This window comes from Equus asinus, chromosome 16, assembly GCF_041296235.1.
Source record: "Equus asinus isolate D_3611 breed Donkey chromosome 16, EquAss-T2T_v2, whole genome shotgun sequence".
In the NCBI taxonomy this organism is placed as follows: Eukaryota; Metazoa; Chordata; class Mammalia; order Perissodactyla; family Equidae; genus Equus; species Equus asinus.
Window position 1 is genome coordinate 25912862 of NC_091805.1, and position 21551 is coordinate 25934412.

The following is a 21551-nucleotide window of genomic DNA, read 5'->3' on the forward strand; positions in this document are numbered from 1 at the left end:
TAACACAGTCCGGTGAGGTCCACAGGGTCTGGGGATTAGGCCGTTATTCTGCCTGCCACAGGCCAGGTGGCCAGGTCTTCATATCATTGCATCAGCCAGTCATTGGTAGGGGCTGCCCCTGGGAGGCTGTATATGTTTCGAATGAAGCAGTTCTCTTCAGTGAAGGCAATCCCCATCAGGGACATGCCTGTGTGCCTTCCACAGCCAATATTCCCAGCACATGGGGATGGGCATCTCAGTCCTAAAGAGGACACCTGGGAAGAATGGGCACCAAGCAACCACTGCAGAGATGAAGGTGGCCACAGCCAGGTGATAGCAGTGAACCTGGTACCAAGCTGTTAGATTCTGGAGATATTCTCAAGTTAGATCCAACAGGATTTGCTGTTGAGAGAAGAGGGGTCAGGGATACTCCATGATTTCGGGACTGAGCAATGGAAAGTTAGGACTGCAATTGATTACACAGGGAACACTGACTCAGTGCTGTCTTATTTAATCCACATAATTAAACTATGTGACAAATACTTTTAACAGGTGCATATGCAGCTAAGTCTCTCACCCTAGACTTAGAACAGTGACTGGCACGTAATAACAGAATACTCAAAAATATCCGTAGACTGACTGTGTGAAGATCTGGTTGCATATGTAGAAAGCCTGTATGCATTTCTCCTTGGCTGTCTAATATTGCGTCCTTGCCCAAAACTCTTCGGTGTCTCCCACCTATATTCATAAATTCCAAACTGTCAGTTCAGAATGCATGATGTGGCCCAAGGCTCATCTCTCACTGAGTCTCAGCCCCTTCCGTGCTGTTTCATATGTCAGCTCCTTTACCCTTCTTGCTCTTCTTTGGGTGCTACAGAGGTAGGTTAACCACACTCTGCCCAGACCCACTGGTTTTCCGCCTTTCCCTCAACCCACCATGCAGGTTCTGCATCCCTGTCATTGGGTAGGATGCACCTCACACCTGGAACATTTCTCTTTTCCCCCCAACCTAGCTGAATATTCCTGACCTTCAAAGCTTCATGGAGACTCTCTTCCATGAAGGTTTCTGTACAAGTTAAGATTTTGTTCAATTGCTTGTAATGGTAACTCAACAACATTGCTTTAACTAAATAGGTGTTTATTTTCCCACACATCAAAAAGTCCAGCGGCCAGCCTCATGGTCAGGTGGTTAGAGTTCTGTGCCCTCTGCTTTGGTGGCGTGGGTTCACAGGTTCGGATCCTGGTCACAGACCTCCTCCACTCATTAGCCATGCTTTGGCGGCATCCCACATACAAAAAATAGAGGACAACTGGCACAGATGATAGCTCAGGGTGAATCTTCCTCGCCAAAAAAAAAAAAGGAGTCCAGAGGTAGGCAGTCCAGGACTGTTACAGCTTCTTAAAGAAATCATCAAAGACCAGGCTGCTTCTAACTTCCTTGTCTGCCATCCTTAGCATCTGGCTTTAGTCCTCATGGCGGTAAGATGGCTGCTCCACTCCAGGTATTGTGTCTGAGTCCCAGGGCAAGGGCAAATGATTAAAGGTGCGTGACAACTGAATCTGTGCCTTTGTATCAGGAAAATAATAGCTTCTCAGGAGGCCCCACCCAGCAGGCTTCCTCTGGCATCTCAATGGCCAGAACTTGATTGCGTGGTCAGCTCTTACTGGGCACACTGCTATCCTAAATGAAACTGACATTCCGTCAGGAAGGAAGAGGAAGAGACTGAAGATGAGATAGACAATCAGCAGTGACGGCCACACCTTCAGAGCCTACTTTAGCCTGTTTGAACTTTACCTGCTCTGAGCAACTATTTGTTATTGCAATTTGTGTGCAGCTGAAGGGTAGAATCCATGTCTATATGCCCCTAATTCAGTGCTAAGCATACAATAGATATTCCATTAACTAATACCTCGAATGTAGAGACAATGTGGCATAAGGTTTACTGGTCAGGAGGCCTGGATTTGAATCCCAACTCTGCCATTTACCATTTATTACTTGTGCAACCTTGGTCAAGTTACTTAACCTCTCTGTTCTTCAATTTCCCCCAGTGTAATATGGAGACAATATGGTAATGCACACTTTATACAGTTGTGGTAAGAATTCAGCCAATTAATTTTAACAGAGCATTTAGACTAGTAAGTACTATGTGTCTGTTCAGTAAATACATGGTTGCCACCTATGTTTAAAATAGTACCAGAAAATGGGACACACAGTTTGACAAATTAGAGCATCTTCTTGGACTAAAGGGACAGAATAGTTGAAGCCAGGACTGTTGAAGACAATTCAGATGCATGGTGATCACTGTGACTGAGACATCAGTTAGGAGACTGTGTGGCGTGCTGGTCAGAGTTCAGGCTCCAAGGTCAGGCTGCCTAGATTTGGCCACTAGCTTTTTCCTCCCTGTTAGCTGTGTGCCCCTGAGCAGATCACTGAATCTGTCTAAAGCTCAGTTTTCTCATCTGAGAAATTGGGATAATAATCAATAGAGCCTACCCTTTATGTGTGTTTTGAAGAATAAATGAGATCATCCATGTAGGATGATTAGCATGGTTCATGGTACATCAAATAAATGTTAGTTCTATTAAGAGTTAGGACCTACAGGCAGGCCCATGGTGGAGTAGTTAAGTTCCCGTGCTCTGCTTCAGTGGCCAAGGGTTTCGCCAGTTCAGATCCTGGGCACGGACCTAGCACTACTTATCAAGCCATGCTGAGGCAGCATCCCACATAGCAAAACCAGAGGGACCTACAACTAGAATTTACAACTATGTACTGGGGGGCTTTGGGGAGAAGAAGGAAAAAGAAAAAAAAAAAAAAAAAAGGAAGCTTGGTAACAGATGTTAGCTCAGGGCCAATCTTAAAAAAACAAAAGAATTAGGATCTATGATGAAGAGGCCAGCTGAGCCATTTTACCCTGATGGAAGGGGGGGTGCAGGGCTGTAGAATGAGGCTTTGCCATAAATGGTGATCCTCACTTTGAAATCCATCCATTTTCAGACACATTAAACCCAAGGCTACAAATTGGAAACGCGTCGGAGCTGCAAGGTCCTTGGGCCTCCCTGCCGTACGGCTCGGCCATCAGGATCCAGCTCTCTCTTCTTTCAGTTCTGACAATGGATGCTTTCAAAAATGCAGCAAACGGACCTCTCCAAAGAAACACTTACTTTATTTTTTCTTAGATCTGGAGGAGTACAGGAGCATTTGATTATCTCTGGAAGTCTCTGCCTACCACGAAGAGAGGCTTATTGAGGGGGCCCTGCCCTGGCCTCTATCATCCCTACAGCAAGAAAAGCACGTGAGACTTGAGGACAGGGCGCTGTAAGTTACCCTAATCCTCTTTCTCGAAGCTTGAGTAATCATGCCTATAATTCTCAGTTTCCCAATTTGAGGCAGGTTTTAAATTGACTACTTACTAAAAAAAAAAAAAACCGGTTCACTATATCATAATTGCTGGAGCTTTCTTTGTGCATATAGTACACTTTTTAAAAGCTTACATTTGCCATCCAAAAGCCATGTTGAAATAGCTAATTTTGCCTATGATGTTGTCATTACATTATTGCAAGAACAAAACAGAATTCCAGATTGTTAAAAAAAAAAAATTGACTACTTACTAAGCCAATTCTGTGTAAAAAATCTCCCTCAATTAGAACAATAGAGAAAACCTAGATGAAAATCACTAATACATATTTGTAGGACGAAAGCACAAAATGTGTAAAATATTTTTTGAAAAGTGCTTTTAATCCTTTTAGGCAAAATACATATAATTAGCATCAACACATTCTAATAAAATAAATGCGACTAATTAAATGTCAAAAGCTATAGTTTAAAATAGTTGTGTTCATAACCATACAAGTCTTTGGACATGTAAGCAGTAATTGCTGATTCCCAAAATAGACTGCATATTGAGGAACATAGGTTTTTTTTATCCCTTGCTTTGAAAATAAAAGAAAGCTTTGAATTTAGCAAGTAAGTCTTTGAAAATGCTGGGAAGAAATAATCTCAAAAGCTTAAATTCAGTAAAACATGTTTGAACTATCATAGAAATTCAAGAAGTATTTCCCAAGCATCCTACTACTATTTGTATAAGGAACAGGTGGTAGTTCATTTACTCCCATCTCTCCTGTAAGATATATATAACATATACGCACACACACACTCACACACTTTCAAGAAACCAGAGGCTAAATATCTGAGAAGATATCACATAGCTAGTGGTATTTGAACCCCAGCCTTCTAACTTTAAATTTGTGGTTTGTTACATTTCAAAACAATTTCCTGTATTATAAAATGTCTGAATTAATGTTCATTTCCCATATTCTCTACATAAAATCCTCCTCTTAAATAACTGATAATATGTTCTTGTAAACAGAAAAATAGATGACCTGGACAGAAGCTCAGAACTCTTGAATCCCACCTTCCACTTGTCCCTAACCTGTGGGAACTTCAGAGGTCCGACACACATGGAAGACTGTGTTGAAACCTGAGCTTTGGCCTCAAGTACCATTGCGCTCCACCAGCAGGAGAGGCTGAGCCAGGCAAAGTGGCCTACAGCCTAGAAATAAAACCAGTCACACAGCCTATTTGATCCTCCTGTCTAGGCAGCACTTGGGTCTCGGCCCCCTCATCCCACACACACTGGTGAGGCAACACCAATCCACTGAAAATCAGGAGTGAGGGCCAAGAAGAGGAAAGCACGTGAGCCTGTACCAATGCCCAGAGCAGAGCCGGTCTGGGCAGCCAGCCCCAGCCCTCAAATGAGCTCAGTGCTGCCCTTCTGACTTACCCAGGCAGATGGGAAAGAGTGAGAGCAAAGAAACAAGAGAATGAAATGGAGTAGCCAGGACTTCTCCTTCTCCCTCTGGAAGAAAACCATCCCAAAGTCTTATTGCCTCCAATGCCCCACACCTTAGAAAGCATGGCCCAAGACCATCTCTGGGCGCTGGATTAGAACGGGACCAATCCGTAGAAACAGTCCTCCTCCTGGGAGTGATCTCAGAGGTGGATGAGGGAAGCTCCAGGAGCCTCCTTAACCTCCATGCCAACATATTTTATTTTATATTCTTGATGTAAAAATTTTAGAACTTAATAGCATTATTCAGCATAAAATAATAAATGTTCGGGGTTTTGTGAAGAGCCTTGGAAATTCCCCCCATCACCTACTGGGGAGATGCCACATTGTCTCCTGATTTTACCCTTACAAGCAGACATGATTCATGTTTCTGAATGAATTTATAATGCAAAATCTTCAATGGGTGGCATGTCAGTTCCACATGGACTCCTTCATTTTTACAACAGGCGAAGATTATTTCCAGGGAGGGATTTTGTAGATGGGAATGCCAAATGAGGAGCGCTATTGTACGTATGTGAAACAGAAAAGTCTCCCAGTATTTGGGAACTGATGCAGCGGACCAGAGCTGGTTTTAATTATGTGGGAGTGATTGGTTACAGCAAAACTCAAACTGGAAAATTGCCTCAGAGCTAGAGTAAAGAATTCGTAAGATTTAGAGTTGGCAGAGACCAAAGTGATCATCTTATTTAATGGTGCCCCACATTTTGTTTAATCCAGTCAACAAATATTTACTGAACATCTATTACGTGCTGGGAACTCAGTACAAAAATTATTTTTAGTATTAGAAAGGGTCATGGTCTCCCGTATGACAGTACTTGTAATTCTGGGCTCCAGGAAAGAAAAGTACCTAACAGTATAAAATTAACTACACACATAGTAAAACTTCAAATATTATATTTCAATCATTGCAACAGCATCTACATTTGAGACTTATTAGTATACATATAGATGAGTCTCATTATTTACTCCATTGACAGAAAACTCTTGATTCACAAACATTTCCTAAAACTCCTTGTAATCACACCACAGTTCCCTCCGAGTGTAAAGCCTGTGAGTTGGAAATCACTGATCCGGTCCCATGTGCTCATGTTACAGACGATAAAAGCTGAGGTCTAGAGAGGTTGTAAGTAACTTACATCTGGTCTCGTAACTAGTTAATGGTAGAGCTAGAAGCTCTTACCCTACAGTATCATGCAGCCTCTGCTTATTTGCCGTCCATTCACTGAGGTGACAGAGAACCCTAACTGTCTGCCATGATTCATTCTCTCCTTCTTCTGCCCCACAAGTTTGAGCAGGGCCTGAGCGGAGCCAGACGGAGATTCCATTTCCCAGCCTTTCTTGCAAGTAGGCATGGCCATGTGACTTTGGCCAATGGGATGTAAGCAATGGGATGGGAAGCAGTGTGTGCCATTTCCAGGTCACACTCTGATATGGGAAGCTTTTAGCTCTCAACAACCTATTCCCGCCCTCTTTTGCACTTGTGAGCCAGCTTTGACCCTGCAGGTGAAGTCAGCAGCCTAGGAACAAATATGTAAATAGAAGGAACCTGAGTTCCCAGATATCCTCACAGAGCAAGGTCGCCCTGCACGCCCCATTCCCTTCTGGATTGGCCTCTGAAAAAGGAAGAGATTTCTCTCTTGTCTAAGCTACCATACTTTGGGGTCTCTTTGTTGCAGAAATTTAGTCTAAATCTAACAAAAATTACATAATATATTCAGATAAAAGGCTACAGGGTGAGAGAGTAAGGGAAATAGCAAATTATCCTCTTGAAAATAAGAAAGAATGGTATTTCATTTGTATTTCTAAATAATGACATTACAATGCATCTTGGATGGTCACAGAGAAAACTAATCTCTGAGTAGGGTAGCCAGCCTCTGGTATGTACACCCTTGTGTAGTTCCCTCCCACATTGTATCAAGGTTGGTCTGTGTGACCAACAGAATGCAATAGAGGTGATGGTGGGGACTTCTGAGGTGAGGTCATATGAGCATTGTTGAGTGCTGGCCCAGTGGTGTAGTGGTTAAGTTCACATGCTCTGCTTCAGCAGCCTGGGGTTTGTGGGTTCAGATCCTGGGTGCAGACCTACATACCAGTCATCAAGCCATGCTGTGGCGGCATCCCACATACAAAATAGAAGAAGACTGGCACAGGTGTTAGCTCAGCAACAATCTTCCTCAAGCAAAAATAGGAAGATTAGCAACAGGCATTAGCTCAGGGCCAATCTTCCTCACCAAAAAAAAAAAAAAAACAGCATTGTTGATTCTGCCTTGTTCTCTTTCTTGGATGGACTGCTCTGAGGGAAGCCAGGTGCCAGGCCATGAGGATGCTCACGCAGCCCTGTACAGAGACCTGCGTGGTAAGAAACTGAGGTCCTCAGTTGATCCCAACTAGCAGCTGAGATGAGCATAGAAGTAGACTTCCAGCCTCAGTTAGACCTCCAGATAACCACAGGCCCAGAAGGCACCGTGTTTGCCTTATGAGAGGGCCTGCGACAGAACCACCCAGCTAAGTCATTCCCAATTACCGACCTGCAGAAACTGTGACATAGTAAAGGCTTGTTGTTCTGAGCCACTAACTTTTGGGTTAATTTGCTCTGCAGCACACATAAGTGATACACTTTGTGGGTATGTTGGGCACGCTGCCTTACTCAGGGCCTGGCAGGTGCTGTGGCATGCTAGAAGCATGGGCCCGCCTCCCCATGAAGAGACTAATTCCAAGGAAAATTTGGTTACTGCTTTCTAGTTTTCTGTAGGATTAGAGGGAATAATGCCTATAAACACATCTCTTCTTAGCAGATTTTGGATTATGCGATTTGGGGTGTGAAGGTGGGGATAGGTAATCTCATCAAGTATTACCCCAGGTTCTAGGTAAAAGAGGCACATTGGCATCAAGTTACACAACTGATTTATGTTTAGATGTTTCCTGATAGTTTGGTGACATGAATTTATAAACATGGAAGCCAGTTCTTTCATTAATCATTTCAAAAGCTCTCCAGTGCCCTGGGACCAATACCTGGTACGGTTTATGGAGGTAATTATCACAGTCATGGACTCCTCCCTCCCTCTCACTTATCATCCAGTCAGTCACTGTGTCCTGTAGAGACGAACTCCTGAATGCCCCCAGAGGCCCTCGTGCTGTCTGAGGCCCAGGCTTTCCTAATGGAATCTCAGGGGAGGTGCTGCCACATTGTTTTTTTGGGGGGGGGGTACTTTCACATGGGGGCTCAAAGAGCATCTGAGCTGAACATGCCCCTTCACCATAATTTCCGAATTCCACATCAGGACACATTGAAATTACAGAGTGTTCTAAAATATCCAGGACCCAGGAAAGACCGTCATCACAGAGAAATGAACTCGCCTGGTGACCAGCACACCCAGTGTCCAATTTATTCCCCAGATATTCCCTGTTTGCTATGTGCCAGACAGGCACAGTGGAGGGGACAGGCTGGTCCCTGCCCTGGGGCTCTCACAGCCTCACTTTCTGAGCTGCTGCCCACTCCCCCCGGGGCTCCCTGCTTCTCTCCGCACCCCCATGCCCAGCTGGAAAGTGGAGGTGGGGACCCAGCCTGTGCTCTCCCTTCGCCTCCTGGAGTGGAGCTCTTGTGTCCACTGGGGCAGGGGGAGGTCAGGATGGTAGGCTCGGAGGGAGGCTGGGCGACGGGTGTGTCACCCTCTACTATCTATGTCAAACAGCTAGAGAAGAACTTGAACTAGGCAGATATTTTTTCAAACCCTGAAGGAGCTTACAGAGCAAGAGCTGCATTTTCATTCTGTGTCAAAAACAATGTTCAGCTGTCCCAAACACTGCTTCCCTGACTACAGCAGCATCTAAGGCCACAGTCACAGACAGCCCCGGGCTGGCCTCTGGGGAACTGTGCCACGCAGAGTGCAGCCTGTTGATTAGGCCTGCTCCCAGGACAACTTAGTCTTCAATGCAGATGAAGCCGCAGGGGCTCCTTCTGGTTACGAATAAACCTTCTTTTTCTTATAAAGCTTGTCCACTAAGATAAAGCAAACCAAAATGAAGACAGAAATTACAGAGATCCATTTGGAAAAGATGTGAGACTTTTCAGGAGAAAAGTCCTTTTACCACCGTTTCATCTGGGCATAACCTTCCCTACCTCACTGGATTGTCCCCACCCCTCCAATAGCCCCTGGACTGGGTTGAATAGTGTCCCCCAAATTTGTGTTCACTCGGGACCTCAGAATGTGACCTTGTTTGGAAATAGGGTCTTTGTAGATTTAACTAGTTAAGATGATGCCGTACCAGATTAGGATGGGCCCTAAATCCAGGGTCTAGGATCCTTACAAGAAGGCCATGTGAAGACACAGAAGTGCACACAGGGAGGAAGGTCATACGAGGACTGAGGCAGAGATTGGAGTGACACAGCCACAAGCCAAGGAAAGCCAAGGGTTACTGCCAGCCACCAAAAGTAGGAGGAGGCAAGGAATGATTCTCCCCTGGACCCTCAGAGGCAGCATGAGCCTGCTGACACCTTGATTTCTGACTTCTAGGTTCCAGAACTGTAAGAGAATAAATTCCTGCCACCCAGTTTGTGGGACTTTGTTACAACATCTCTAGGAAATGGAGACACCCAGAGGCCCTGCCCCTGCCCCTTGACTGAGGCCCAGGAGTCAGCGGATGTATCAGGCTTGGGTGAGACTCTTCCTGCAGAAAGTCTGCACTGACTGCATGAAACTGACTGAAGACCCAGGAACAGGCACAAAGAGAAGGGGACGGTGGTCATGAGCCTGGGGAGCAGCCAGCTGACGCAGGGCCAGGGCTGTGGCAGGGCTAGACTGAACCGTAAGCCTTTGCTCAGCTGCCAAGGATCCCCGAACTCTTTTCAAAGCCTGTCCTTATTACCTTCTCCCCAGCGAAGAGTCAGGAAACAAGCACATGGAGAGCAAAACCATAGACTTTGGGCTGTGAAGGGGAGAAGGATAGGGCTGCGGCTCTGGAAGGCAGGGTTGCAGAAGAGCCCTTTGTATGCTCCACTTATGAACTACTAGATACCGAGGTGGGTGTTGACATGCCAAAGACATGGCCTCAGACCTTATGTAGACTGTCTTTTAGAAGGACAAACAAACATGAATTACAAAATAAATGCAGATTTGCTACTACTACGAGGACTGTCGCAGAATGTTAAGCAGAATGTTAACATGGGATTTTGACTCTGCTTGGGCTGAGGCCAAAAGATAATAGGTGGCGAGTGCTCCCAGATTCCAGAGTGAGCTGCTAGCTCAGTGGTGCAGGATTGTAAAGGAGGAGGCTAAGAACTGGTTTTGAGACCTTAGCTGACTACCCCAGCGCCAGCCTATGAAAGAGGCTGGAGAGTCTGAGAGCAGAGCTGGCAACTTCAGGAGGAGGATTTCGTGGGTGGAGGATGTGTGATTCACCCCAAATCCCCGCAATTCGGAAGAGGTGGCAGTCCTCAGGGAGACCTTCTGGAGCAATTGAAATGCATCCCTGGAGGTGGGGGCTGGACTGGTATCAGCCTCAGGCCTGAGAAATCTAAAGGGCAGGAGACTGAGTGAAGCTGCCTGTGGCAACAGTGTAGAGGGTGCAATTTAGGGAGTAAGTTTACTTCACTGACCACAGGTCAAAGGTGTGTGTTTACTGTGACACAGAAGTGCAAATATTGGAACGCTGTGCTGTGAGTTGACCTGGAACCTCCTTAAAAGGACTTTCCCCAAAGGACCATTCCTAAAGGTATTCCAGCAGAGAGAGGTCAACCTCCAAGAAGAGAAGCTATAGAGGGGGAGTTTCAAGCAGCCAGTCAAGGAGTGGGTCACTGAATTAGGGCAGTGCAGGTGAGAATCCCCAGGAACTGGGCTCCAAAGAATCTCAGAGCAGCCCATGTGGGAAAGCGTCCACTTTGAACATCATCCCAGAGAGCACCAACCGCTAGCCTTCAACAGGATCAGTCAGTAGATCCTTTCCGGCCCCTTTATCTCCACCTTCCCCTTTCATCTTGTAGGGGTCAGAAGTTGCACCTGGTAGAGGGAGGGAGGACCTGGCGTTGTAAAGAGACTAGAATCTGACCACACCCCGCTTTCCCACTACAGGCTCCCAGGTCACAACAGGCCAACTTTGAACTATTCACAGTTTCTACTATTTCTCTGGACTGGGCATAATTATTAACTAAACTGAGACTGTCCTGAGATCTAAAGTGACAAGAGCACTTCTCATGATCTGTGAGTGAGCAGATAAGCTATGGGCCTGCTGGGGGTCTCATCCAGGGGAAACCATCCCCTCAGGGTGATTTATAAGGGCAGTTGTGGGGGAAAGATAAGTTTGCTTTATAATTGGGCTCCTCAGTTCCTACTCTTTCGAATTGCATCCTGAAAGAGAGGGACATGGTATATGAGTGCATTCAGCAGGGGTTGGACCTAAGGGGGAGGAGGCGAGAGAGAGCTCAGATAGGGCCTCAGGCTGTGGGGAACCCACGTCACAGCAGCAGCGAAAGAGGGAAAGAGAGTGTGAAGACCAAATGAGGAGGAAGGGTAGGAGTTGAGATCAGACTGGCCTTCTGAAATACTTTTATGAGAGATGGAATATTTTGGGGTGACTTCCAAGTCAAGAGCATGGTCACTGGAAATGGTGTCTGGGCTAAAGTGAAGAAGAAGGTAAATCAGAGATGGAGAACAAGGAAGCTGGGGGCTGGGCCATCCACAAGATGTGAACATCACCCAAGATGATGGCAGGACTTGAGACAGGGAGAAGGACAATGACTGTAGTCATCAGTGAATGAGGAAGAATAGACTAGGAAGTCTACACGAGACCAGGGAAACAGGGTTTCACAGATGTGAGCAAGAGTTGAGAAGATGGAAGTTCCAGATGGCTCAATGGAAGGGCTTGGGAAAGAGGAAGTGAGTGGGAAACTGACGTGAGGAGAGGGAACACCAAGTTTTATTGGGGGTGAAATTATGGGATGGAGCTTACAACTTGTGAGTCAACCAATGAAAACAGGGATGTGAGGCAGAGGCCATTGAGTCCTCAATAGTCTTCTGCAGCCCTGCCACTCTAAGCGTGCTCTGAGCCCCCAGCATCAGCACCACCTGAGATGTAAGGCCCCACAACAGACCATCTGGATCAGACTCACATTTTACAAGCTCCCCGGGTGGTTCTATGCACGTTAAAGTTGAGCAGCTCCACTCCAAAGTATGACAAACTTAATCTGGCTGTGGCCTAGAAGGGGCACCATGAGGTTATTACATATATCTGGATATTCTTTTTCTTTTGGGTTCATATAGGTCTGTTGCATTGGCCTCCTAGTTTAAGAAAATAGATGTTAGGAGGCATTACCAATGAGCCATTGGGCACATGGTCAGTCACACGTGGATGGGCCCAGGCTGCTGCGATGGTGTTGGAGAATCTAGTCTGCTGTGCACACGTTGTGGAGGGCTGTGTGGTAGGGATAGTGTGGCTGAAGGGAATTGAAGCCAGTTTCATGTACGGACAAAGTAAATGATTGAAGGGAGGAAGCAAAGACAAAGCCCAAAATATCTCCCCATCGGTTTTGCTTTGCATCTGACATCCCACATATCTCCCTCCAGCAGCCAATTCCACAGATATTTGCTGGGTACGAAACAGAAGCCTGGCAGGCACTTTTAAATGTCTCTTCCAGTTTCCAGAGGTTTTGCATAAACCTCATCACATTTTAATTTTTATTCTCACAACCACCCTTTGAGTTCAACAGGGAGGGTAGGATGTACTTTATTTATAGCCCTTGAGGATTTGCCCCAAATCGCAAAATTAATAAACTGGGATTTTAATCTAGGTTTTCGGACTTCAGTCTGTCTCTGCAGAAAAGATGGGTTCTTTTATGAAGGGGCTTATTTTATAGACATAGGAGTTTGCTGGACCTTGAATTGTTGTAAAGTGTTGACTTCCTAATTATATTAGCAAGGGAGTTTGAAGTGCACGACCAGGGCCGTTTCAGTGACAATCTCCTCTCATCCTCTCCACCCATCTCATGGGACATCGCAAACAAAGCAGGAAGCGCCACAACAAGCAGACATGCCCACTTCAATGGACGTATCTGGGGCAATGTGCGAAGAAGCCCTGACTTCCTTTGCGGAGGGAGAGCACTCCGGAAAAGTTTAGCCATTGCTTTCCTGCTCCCTCATCCCATGGGCTGTCAACGGTACAGCTGCATGGCTATAAATCACCACCGTCTTGTCACTCTGATTCTAAGATGATTGCACATCACACTAAATAAACTGCTGGCAGGAGTCTTAATTTTTGAAACAAGAGAAATGTGGGAGGGACGAGCCAGCTTTCCCCACCACTCCCAGCCCCTCCGCACCTGTTTCCCCGTGTGCTCCCCGTGGGCCTCCCCACGGGGCCTCCTCCCTAGTTGGGGAGGCTAGGAAGGAAAGGAGGGAGGCCCCAAGTCAAAACAATATCAGCACTGTTTTTCAACCTAGGCTCTCCCTTCCAGTCACACAGCCTGGAAACAGGGGTTGTTTTTCAAAATCCAGGGGGTAAAAGGCTGAGATGAAGTTGTCCCATTGATATGGCAGGTGTCTCTCCTTTCAGTCCTTTAAACACTGTTGACAAATGAGGCCAGCCAGCTCCCGGGGGGTATTGTCCACACTTGTTTATGCAGACCTCTTTACCCAAGATGGGAGGGAAGGTTGGAGAAATCAAGAACCAGCCTGTTAAAGCATCATCACTGGGCCCCAGAGGTACCTCCCAGAGCCCACAGTTGTTTGCTCTGACAGCGGGCTTTTAGTCTTTCACTGGGCTTCCGCTTTTACCTCTGTTTTGATTTTTTAAAGGACATGACACAGTGACCAGAGTCTGGGTCAAGGACCCAGTGATAAGGAGGGACTATCGTACCACTAGTCCTAATGTTTTGCCTTTAGGTAGGCAGAATGTGCAGGCCTACGCTAGGTGAGCTGGCGCCAGCTCTGGGAGAAGCATGGTCCAGCGGGGCAGAGAATTCAAAGTCCAGAGAGTCCACAGGTAGAGAGTGTTTTGTATAATCGTTCTGTTTTTGTAGCACTGGACTCCCAAAATCAATCAGGACACTGAACTTCTGAGTTAACTATTCAAGTAGGTTGCCACAAAAGTCTCTAAACCAAGCACAGACCTTGACCTGTCATTCCCACTGGGTCTGAGGCCTTCTGATGATTTTCCTGTTAATGCATTCCTAGAATTACAGATGTATGCTACACAGCAAGTCTAAAAAGAATTCCATTCAAGGGTCTAAGAATAAAGTCTTTGATCACTCACAAAAAATCATTTAACTTTACTTTCTTGGCTTCTTTATCCACTAAATGCTATAAGGAAATTGATCAGAGAAAAATAATAGCATAAATCTTATTATATACCAGGCTATGTTAAGCCCTTTCATAAATTTCTTATTTAATCACCATAACAATGTTGATCTCTTTTCCTTTATAGTTCATAAAATTGAGGCTTAGATTTACCTAAAGTTACAGGGACTACTAACTGGTGGGTTTAAAACTCAGCTATGTTTGTCTTTAAAGTCCTTAACTGCTATACATCATTTATAAAAAGATACCTAGGAAGGGGACCTTATTTTAGAAGCTTGCATTTTTTTATTGCATTTTATGGTATTCAAAGCATTTTGTGAACAGCATTTTTTTTACTCTCATAATAACTCTGTGAATAAGGCAGAGCAGGTCTGTTTCCCTTTTTACAGATGAGGAAACTAAAGTCTAGACAGGTTAAATGATTGGCCAAGGTCCCAGAACTGGTAAATACTGGAACAGGGATAAGAATGTGGGTTTTCTGACTCCTACCCCTGTGTAATATCCACTGCGGGCACGGCCTCTCTGTTTAGGAAGAGAACCACATGCTGGAAAAGACCTGAGTGATCAGGAGTCTGGTCTCTCATTTTCATTTGCAGAAACTAAGATCCAGAGATGGAGAGTTGCTTAACTAAGGTCACCCAATTAGCCAGTAACAGAATTTTTGGCACCAGAAATCAGATTCCTTATAGTCCCAATTTAGTGATATTTCCACTCTTACAAAAAAGAAACTTGTAAGTGAAATGATCAATAAAAGAAACATTTGAAGGAAACATTTTTCAGTTGCTTTGGAAGCATGAAAGGTGTTAAAAAAACAAACTTCAACTGAGTAAAGTTGAAGATCTAATTGGCTTTATTAATCGATTGTGAATCAGGCAGCACCCCATCTATCAAACAGGAGGGGGCTCTAAAGGGACTGTACAAAATGAAAGGTTTTTATAGGAGGAAGGGTGAAGGGGCAAGGATCTATTAGCAAAAGAAAAGAAAGGATTACTTTTAGGACTAGCTGTCTCCTCTTGGGAGAAGGGAATGGCAGGGGTCTTTCTCATGCAGATTACCTCTTCTTCTGCGGGGCATGGAGAAGCCCATGTGGCAGATTTCCTTCCTGGTGCTTGACCAGAAAATTCCAGACTGGTCAATTAAGATGACCTTTCTGGTAGAGGTTGAAACTGCAATTAGATCAGGTATTAAATCCAGGTTTGGTATCATGTGCTTTAGCACGAGTGATGCAATTTGGGGCCTGTGGTTTTCTTTTTAACAAAGGGGAAGAAGCCCCAGGAAGGAGAACTTTTGTGTCTTCGAATCTATCCTCAACTCTACAATATTTGCTAAGAGATTTTGCTTCGAGAAGAAAATCATTAATCAGTCATTGATAGTGTGTCTAAAAAATTACAAACTAATTTGCCCTTGTTGTCAATGTGTAGTTTCCTACTAAAGCTGTTATTTTCAGGTAGGCTGTATTAGCTTTAAAGCACAGTTTCTTGTAAGATTAGAAAACTAACCTCGGTTGCAAGACTGGAGTTATTATAGCATCCAGCACTAGAGGGCGCTCCAAGAGAAGACTGGCCACGCAGGCTCCTGGGGAGCCACCTGAGCAGCTGGAGACGGGCTCAGGAAGACAAGAAGAACGGAAATCAGCAGTAAACAGGTGCAGTAACTATAATGGGGCCAGACGTGCCATTATGAAAAGTTGTGTGTGTGTGTTTGGTTTTAGTTTTTGTTATTGTTTTAATACAGCCTTGGTGGAGAATAGGATTGATTTTTCACATATATACCATTCAATGCTCACAATGCTGAAAAGGAGTATCATTATCTCCACTTTATAGATTAAAAAATCAAGGTTCAGGGGGCCAGCCTCATGGTCTAGTGCTTAAGTTTGGCATGCTCTGCTTTAGCAGCCCAGGCCCAGTTCCTGGGCACAGACCTACACCACTTGTCAGTGGCTATGCTGTAATGGTGGGTGACCTAAAACAAAATGAAGGAAGATTGGCACAGATATTAGCTCAGGGTGAATCTTCCTCAGGGGAAAAAAAAGAAATCAAGGTTCATTGAAATTAACTGAGGTATCCAAAGTTATAAACGCAAAAGCATTTTACTATTAACCATCCTTCCAATAGCATTTCCATTGCACTACGGCTTTTCCTGCTGAAGACCATATAATAATTTCCTATTGTCTGATTTAATACTTTCATTTGCAGAATTCCATAGAATTTCTTTACCTAAAAGTTTGCTATTCCACAACTTTGCCCTTCCACTCCAGCAAGTCCAATATTTTTGCTATCCCCTGCACACATCGTTTTGGATTCCCTTAGTGACTTTATTCCAATCTCCCTTTCCTTCATCCACCTCTGATACCACCATGCCTTCGTGCCCCAGGGTCTGTGTGGTATCTCCTCTGGACCTTAGACCATGCCTCTCTGATCCTGACTGTGGGGCTTGTTGACCAACCATGGGAGGTGCTCAATAAATACTGGTTCACAGTGATTCCCAAACCTTAATAGGCATCATAATCACCCAGAGTGCTTGTTGAACTTGTGGATGCCCAGCCCCTACCTCCAGACGTTATGATTCCCGAGGCCAGAGATAATGTCCTTTCATATTTAACAAGCATCCTGGGTGACTGATGCAGGTAGTCTGAGAACCTTATTTTGGTGAAATACTTCTCGTGTTCTGGATGTGTTCACACACATATATTACATCATTTAATGTAATTTGCCATTTGTTGCTGTTCCTTCAGACATTTTCTCAAGTTGCCTGATTTCTATACATTTTGTTTCTCAAGCGTGAGAGCTCTATTCCCTTCCTCTCATACCCTTAGATCTCTATTGGGTTGCAGTTTCCCAGCACTTCTTTCTGCCTCAAACATAACTCCCCTGCGTCCCTTACCTGTGTGGCTCCCACCGCACTTCGCAACTCGGTTTAGGCCGCTTCCCGTGATCTTGGCCGAGTCTGAGTCCTGGGGAGGCGCTCCTGCTGCGTGTTCCCATGGACCTGTACTTTTTCTGCCAGAGCATGGCACACGGTGCACAATCTTTCTGTCTCATGCACATGTCATTCCTGAGTGACTTTATTCCAACCTCACCTCCCGGATACCTCCTGTATCCTTTGTGAGGGCAGGAACTTTGGTTTCCTTGTTCATTATTGTGTCTCAGCACCAAGCACAGAGCTGATACATAGTAGGCTCTTAATGATTATTGTAGAATCAGTGAATGAATAAACTGAGAAGAGTGACTAAGAGGAGACAAATATGGGGGAATAAACTTTGAAAACCACCTTAATTTACAATAGGCTAGGAAGGATGGAGACAATGACCTTTGAGGTCAAATGGGGCACCCAGGGGATGGCTGAGGGGAGCTGTGAAGTCCTAGTTAAGTCACAGCCTCACTTCCCTGTGGATCCAAGTCAGTGCAACTCAACGCACATGTATTGGGCGGCTTTGAGTGACAGGCACTCTGCTGGACACTGAGGAAGCAAAAATTTGTAAGACACCATCCCTGAACTTGAGTGTGTAATATTAAAGTGAAACCATTTTGTGATCTATATGCCAGTGTGTTTAACTATTAATAGGAAACAAGAGATGACACTGTTCCACTTTCAGGAGAGTTCAAATGACTCTGATTCTTATAATTGCCACATACTGTAAGAGAAATCTTAAAAAGTAATGAGGCATAATGGAAAAAAATCCAGGTTTTAAAGTCCCACAAACCCAGGCAAGAATACCAGAGCTGCCAGTAGCCTTGGCTGCATGTGTCAAATAGGCCTAATAATGGTGATAATAATCCCAGCATATAGCAGTGATTGTTAACATTATTGAGCGCTGAGCCAGGACTCTGCTAAGCACTTTCCATGCATTAACTTATTTAATCCTCTCAACTATCTAATATAAGTGCTTTTATTATTCACTTTTTACTGCTTGAAGAAACTGGCTCAGAGAGGTTAAGTCATTTGCCTAAAGTGGCCCTCAGAATAAATGGTGCAGCCAGGACTTGAACCTGGGACTGGCTGATGAATAAATGAGATATAATGTAGCTACAAGCCTGGCATGGTGCCCAGCAGATAAGAAGCCTTTAGAATAGGTTTCTAATATTCTTATTGCACTCAAGAAGTCGGGCCCCCAGAATCATTGCTGTTGGGGTGAGTCAGTATGAGGACAGTTCAGCAGACGGGGGAAGGCTGGGTTCCCGAGCCCAAGGCACAAGCCAGAGGCAGGAATGGAGCCCACTAGGCCACTAGTGCTGCTGCAACTCCTCCTGCAGTCCTCTTCCCAGACGCAGGAGCCATCACTCTCAGACCGCATCCTCGGGGACCCATAGCAGGGATGCTTACCAAGGGGGTTACCAAGGCCTCACACGTCACGCAGTTGGGGCCCCAATCTGGTGCATGCATCCCCCTACCACAAGTCTGCCAAGTGGCTGTCTCTGCTTTAATGTCTATCTCAACCTTACCCACCATCTGCTCACCATCTCTTCATTGCTCATGAACAGGGAGGGAGGGGGTAGCACTCAAGCCCCAGAAATCATCGCTGGACAATCTTTCAAGATCTTCTAAATCAGCCCATGTGCTCCACATGTGGCCTGCCTGGAGTGGGGATTAGCAAGGACATAACCTGGGGAGAGGCTGGAGGTGTTCCCTCCCTCCTGCAGATGAGTCATTCTTCTCCACCCTCACTTTACTCCCTGTTCCTCCAGGAGGCAGGGAGAAGCAGGAAAGGTTCACAGGTTTATGAATCCAAATTAACATCGGTACAAGCAAGAAAGGCCCTAAGTCATGGGGAGCTGGCATGGTTGGCACCACACTGAGAGCTGGGAGGCGGTTGTCAGAGGAGAGCTGGCTCAGCGCTCAGGTGTTCAGAAGACCGGGGCCACACAAACATGCATCTACTGTGTCCACAAGCAGCCCCTCCCAGCTGCCACAGGCCCTCGTTACAGCTCTCAGCTACAGAGTGCTCACTGGTGACTAATTTTCATCTCCAAGGCTGTCTACACCTTCTCTTTCACCAACACGAACACCTGGGGAGGGAGGCGTCAGAATATAATTTGCTGCCACCTGAACCCTCCTTGTTTAGCTCTTGACACAGGGGATCATTAGTGAGGGACAAATGAATAAAACCCCACTTCCTGCTGTATTCACACACTGGTTACCTGTTTACCTCATCTTCTCCTTTCTCTGGGCACACAGCAGGGCACGCAAGGTCTTATCATCCCTTGATGGGTCAGGACAATCGTCTTCTTCAAAGAGCTGGGGCCTCAAACTGGGACAGTCCTTCAGATTTTCTGGTCCCAACTCCCTCATGAAATTATACCCGGATCCTGACATCCAGACCTGAGTCATGAACTTATATTAAGACTATTTGGTAGCTTATATGTTAATATAGGTGCTTGATAAAAGCAAAATTGAATTGAATCTGGTGTGAGTCCCTTCTTGGAACCTGTGCTCTGACCCCAAGGCCTCCCTCCCTAGCCCTTTGCCTTCCCCTCCTGCTGGGGTCCTGGAGCTCCTGCAGGGCTTCAAATTTCAATTGTGAAAACCTCTCCACAGATCTCATCACCAGTTCTTCCTAACAACCAACGCTTTCACTGCCTCCAAGACTTGTACTTAGGCTATTTTTAACTTGTCCTTTCTTTTTTAAAAAAAATTACGCCAGAGGAGTTTAATGAGCCCCATTTAGCTTTTGTAGAAAAAGAAAATTTGCAGACATTAACCAATAAGCGCTACTGAACATCATGGCTGGCTGGCACGCCTCTCAAAACCAGCCTTTCCCCGCCTCAACACAATAGTTTATTTTTGGACTGCTGCCCCCGCACAACATCACAAATGTGCCACACTGGGGTTCATCCTGAACTTAAAAGAAGGTGGAGATTTAGGTGAGAGTTTCAGAAAAAGAATTCAGAGTTGCAGAGGGCAGGGTGGGAGAAGGAGGGAGGAGTCCTGTGGATGGGGAGTCCTGGCTGCCTAAAGCTGCTTTCAGCACCTCTCTCCTGCAGGATTCTTTGCTTCCAACCAGCCAGCAGTGTGAAAGATATGAAGCAAGTGGGAGATAGAGTGAGATTTCAAATCTTTGTCCATTATCATGCAAAACTAACACACACACACACCACCACCACCATCATCAACAACAACAAAACAAAGAACTCAGGTGCTCTTGCAGAGCATAACAAATTATGGCAACAAACATCTCAGCCCTCCATCCACCCAAACCCAAGAGTCGTCCTGGGTCAAAGTTGAATCCAGGAAAGGTTCTCAGCTGTTCTGCGTGGCAAGAAGTCCAAGCACAAATTCCAGCACTGCCCCCAGGGGGGGTCAAAGTGGTCAGGGCACAGCCGTTCGCTCTCTGGGCTTTTAAGCTAAAGTACTGGGGAGGCCTTTCCAGGCATGACTGTAAAGCCCCAATCATCTTGGTGTTCACACCCAGCCACATGGTTGTTCCAATGTCCGCTGTTGACCTTTCCAGTTATAGCACTGTGTTCTTCACTGGGACGCCACCATGTCTTTTCCTAATGGACTCACAATACACGCTCTCTGGCCCCAAGTTTCTGCACATACTTAAAGACTCGTAAATCCAGTCTGTAACTTGAACTGGTGTGTCTAAGGTCTGGGGATAACAGAGGGAGACACTTAGACTTCAGCAGAGGGAAAACTCCCTTCTTGGATAAACTGCCCACTCTCTCCGAACTGTGTGTTATAACATCATTCTTTAGAATCCATGTCATTTCAAGCATCCCATAATAACTCACAAGATAAAAGTGCTCACTCAGAGCTGGATAAAGTGCTGTCGGACCACCTTGGCTAAATAAAAAGGTTTTTAGGATGCGGAGAAATTTGTAGATAACAGGAATCATTTTTAAATTCATTATTGTAAAAAAAATTATTTGTGGTCAAAATGAATGTGAAGTATTTATTCATGATGTATAGTACTTCAATTAACTAATCAAAAGCAGACAAGATGAGAAGAGTAATTCTTTCAAGTTGCCACTCAAGTCTAGTGCTCACAAGGAAAAAGGCAAAGAACCTCATGTTTAGACTTTTGATGAGAGATTAAAAATTCAACAAAGCCCCATCAAAAAAGCAACTGGCTTTACTTGCATGTTTGTCAGTGAGGCAAAAGAATAAAGCCAAGGCTCTCACTTTGTGCACAGTATAAACAGAAGTTGTACATTCATCCTTAACCAAGGACTCATGGAATGTAGGTGTAGAAGGGCCCTAGGACAGGGTGTCCTATGTCTACAGGATAGAATGGAGCCGGAGAATCAAGCTCTATGCCTGTGCTCATACCATTCCCTCTGCCTGTGGGACTTGCCCCGTCCTATCCACCGGGTGAACTCCTATGTATCCTTTGGGACCCAAAAAAATCTCTTCTCTTCTATGAAGCCACCCTTCATACACCATAGAGAGCACACTCTTTCTTCTTGCATGTCTGTCTCTCCTCACCAGCCTGTGAGTT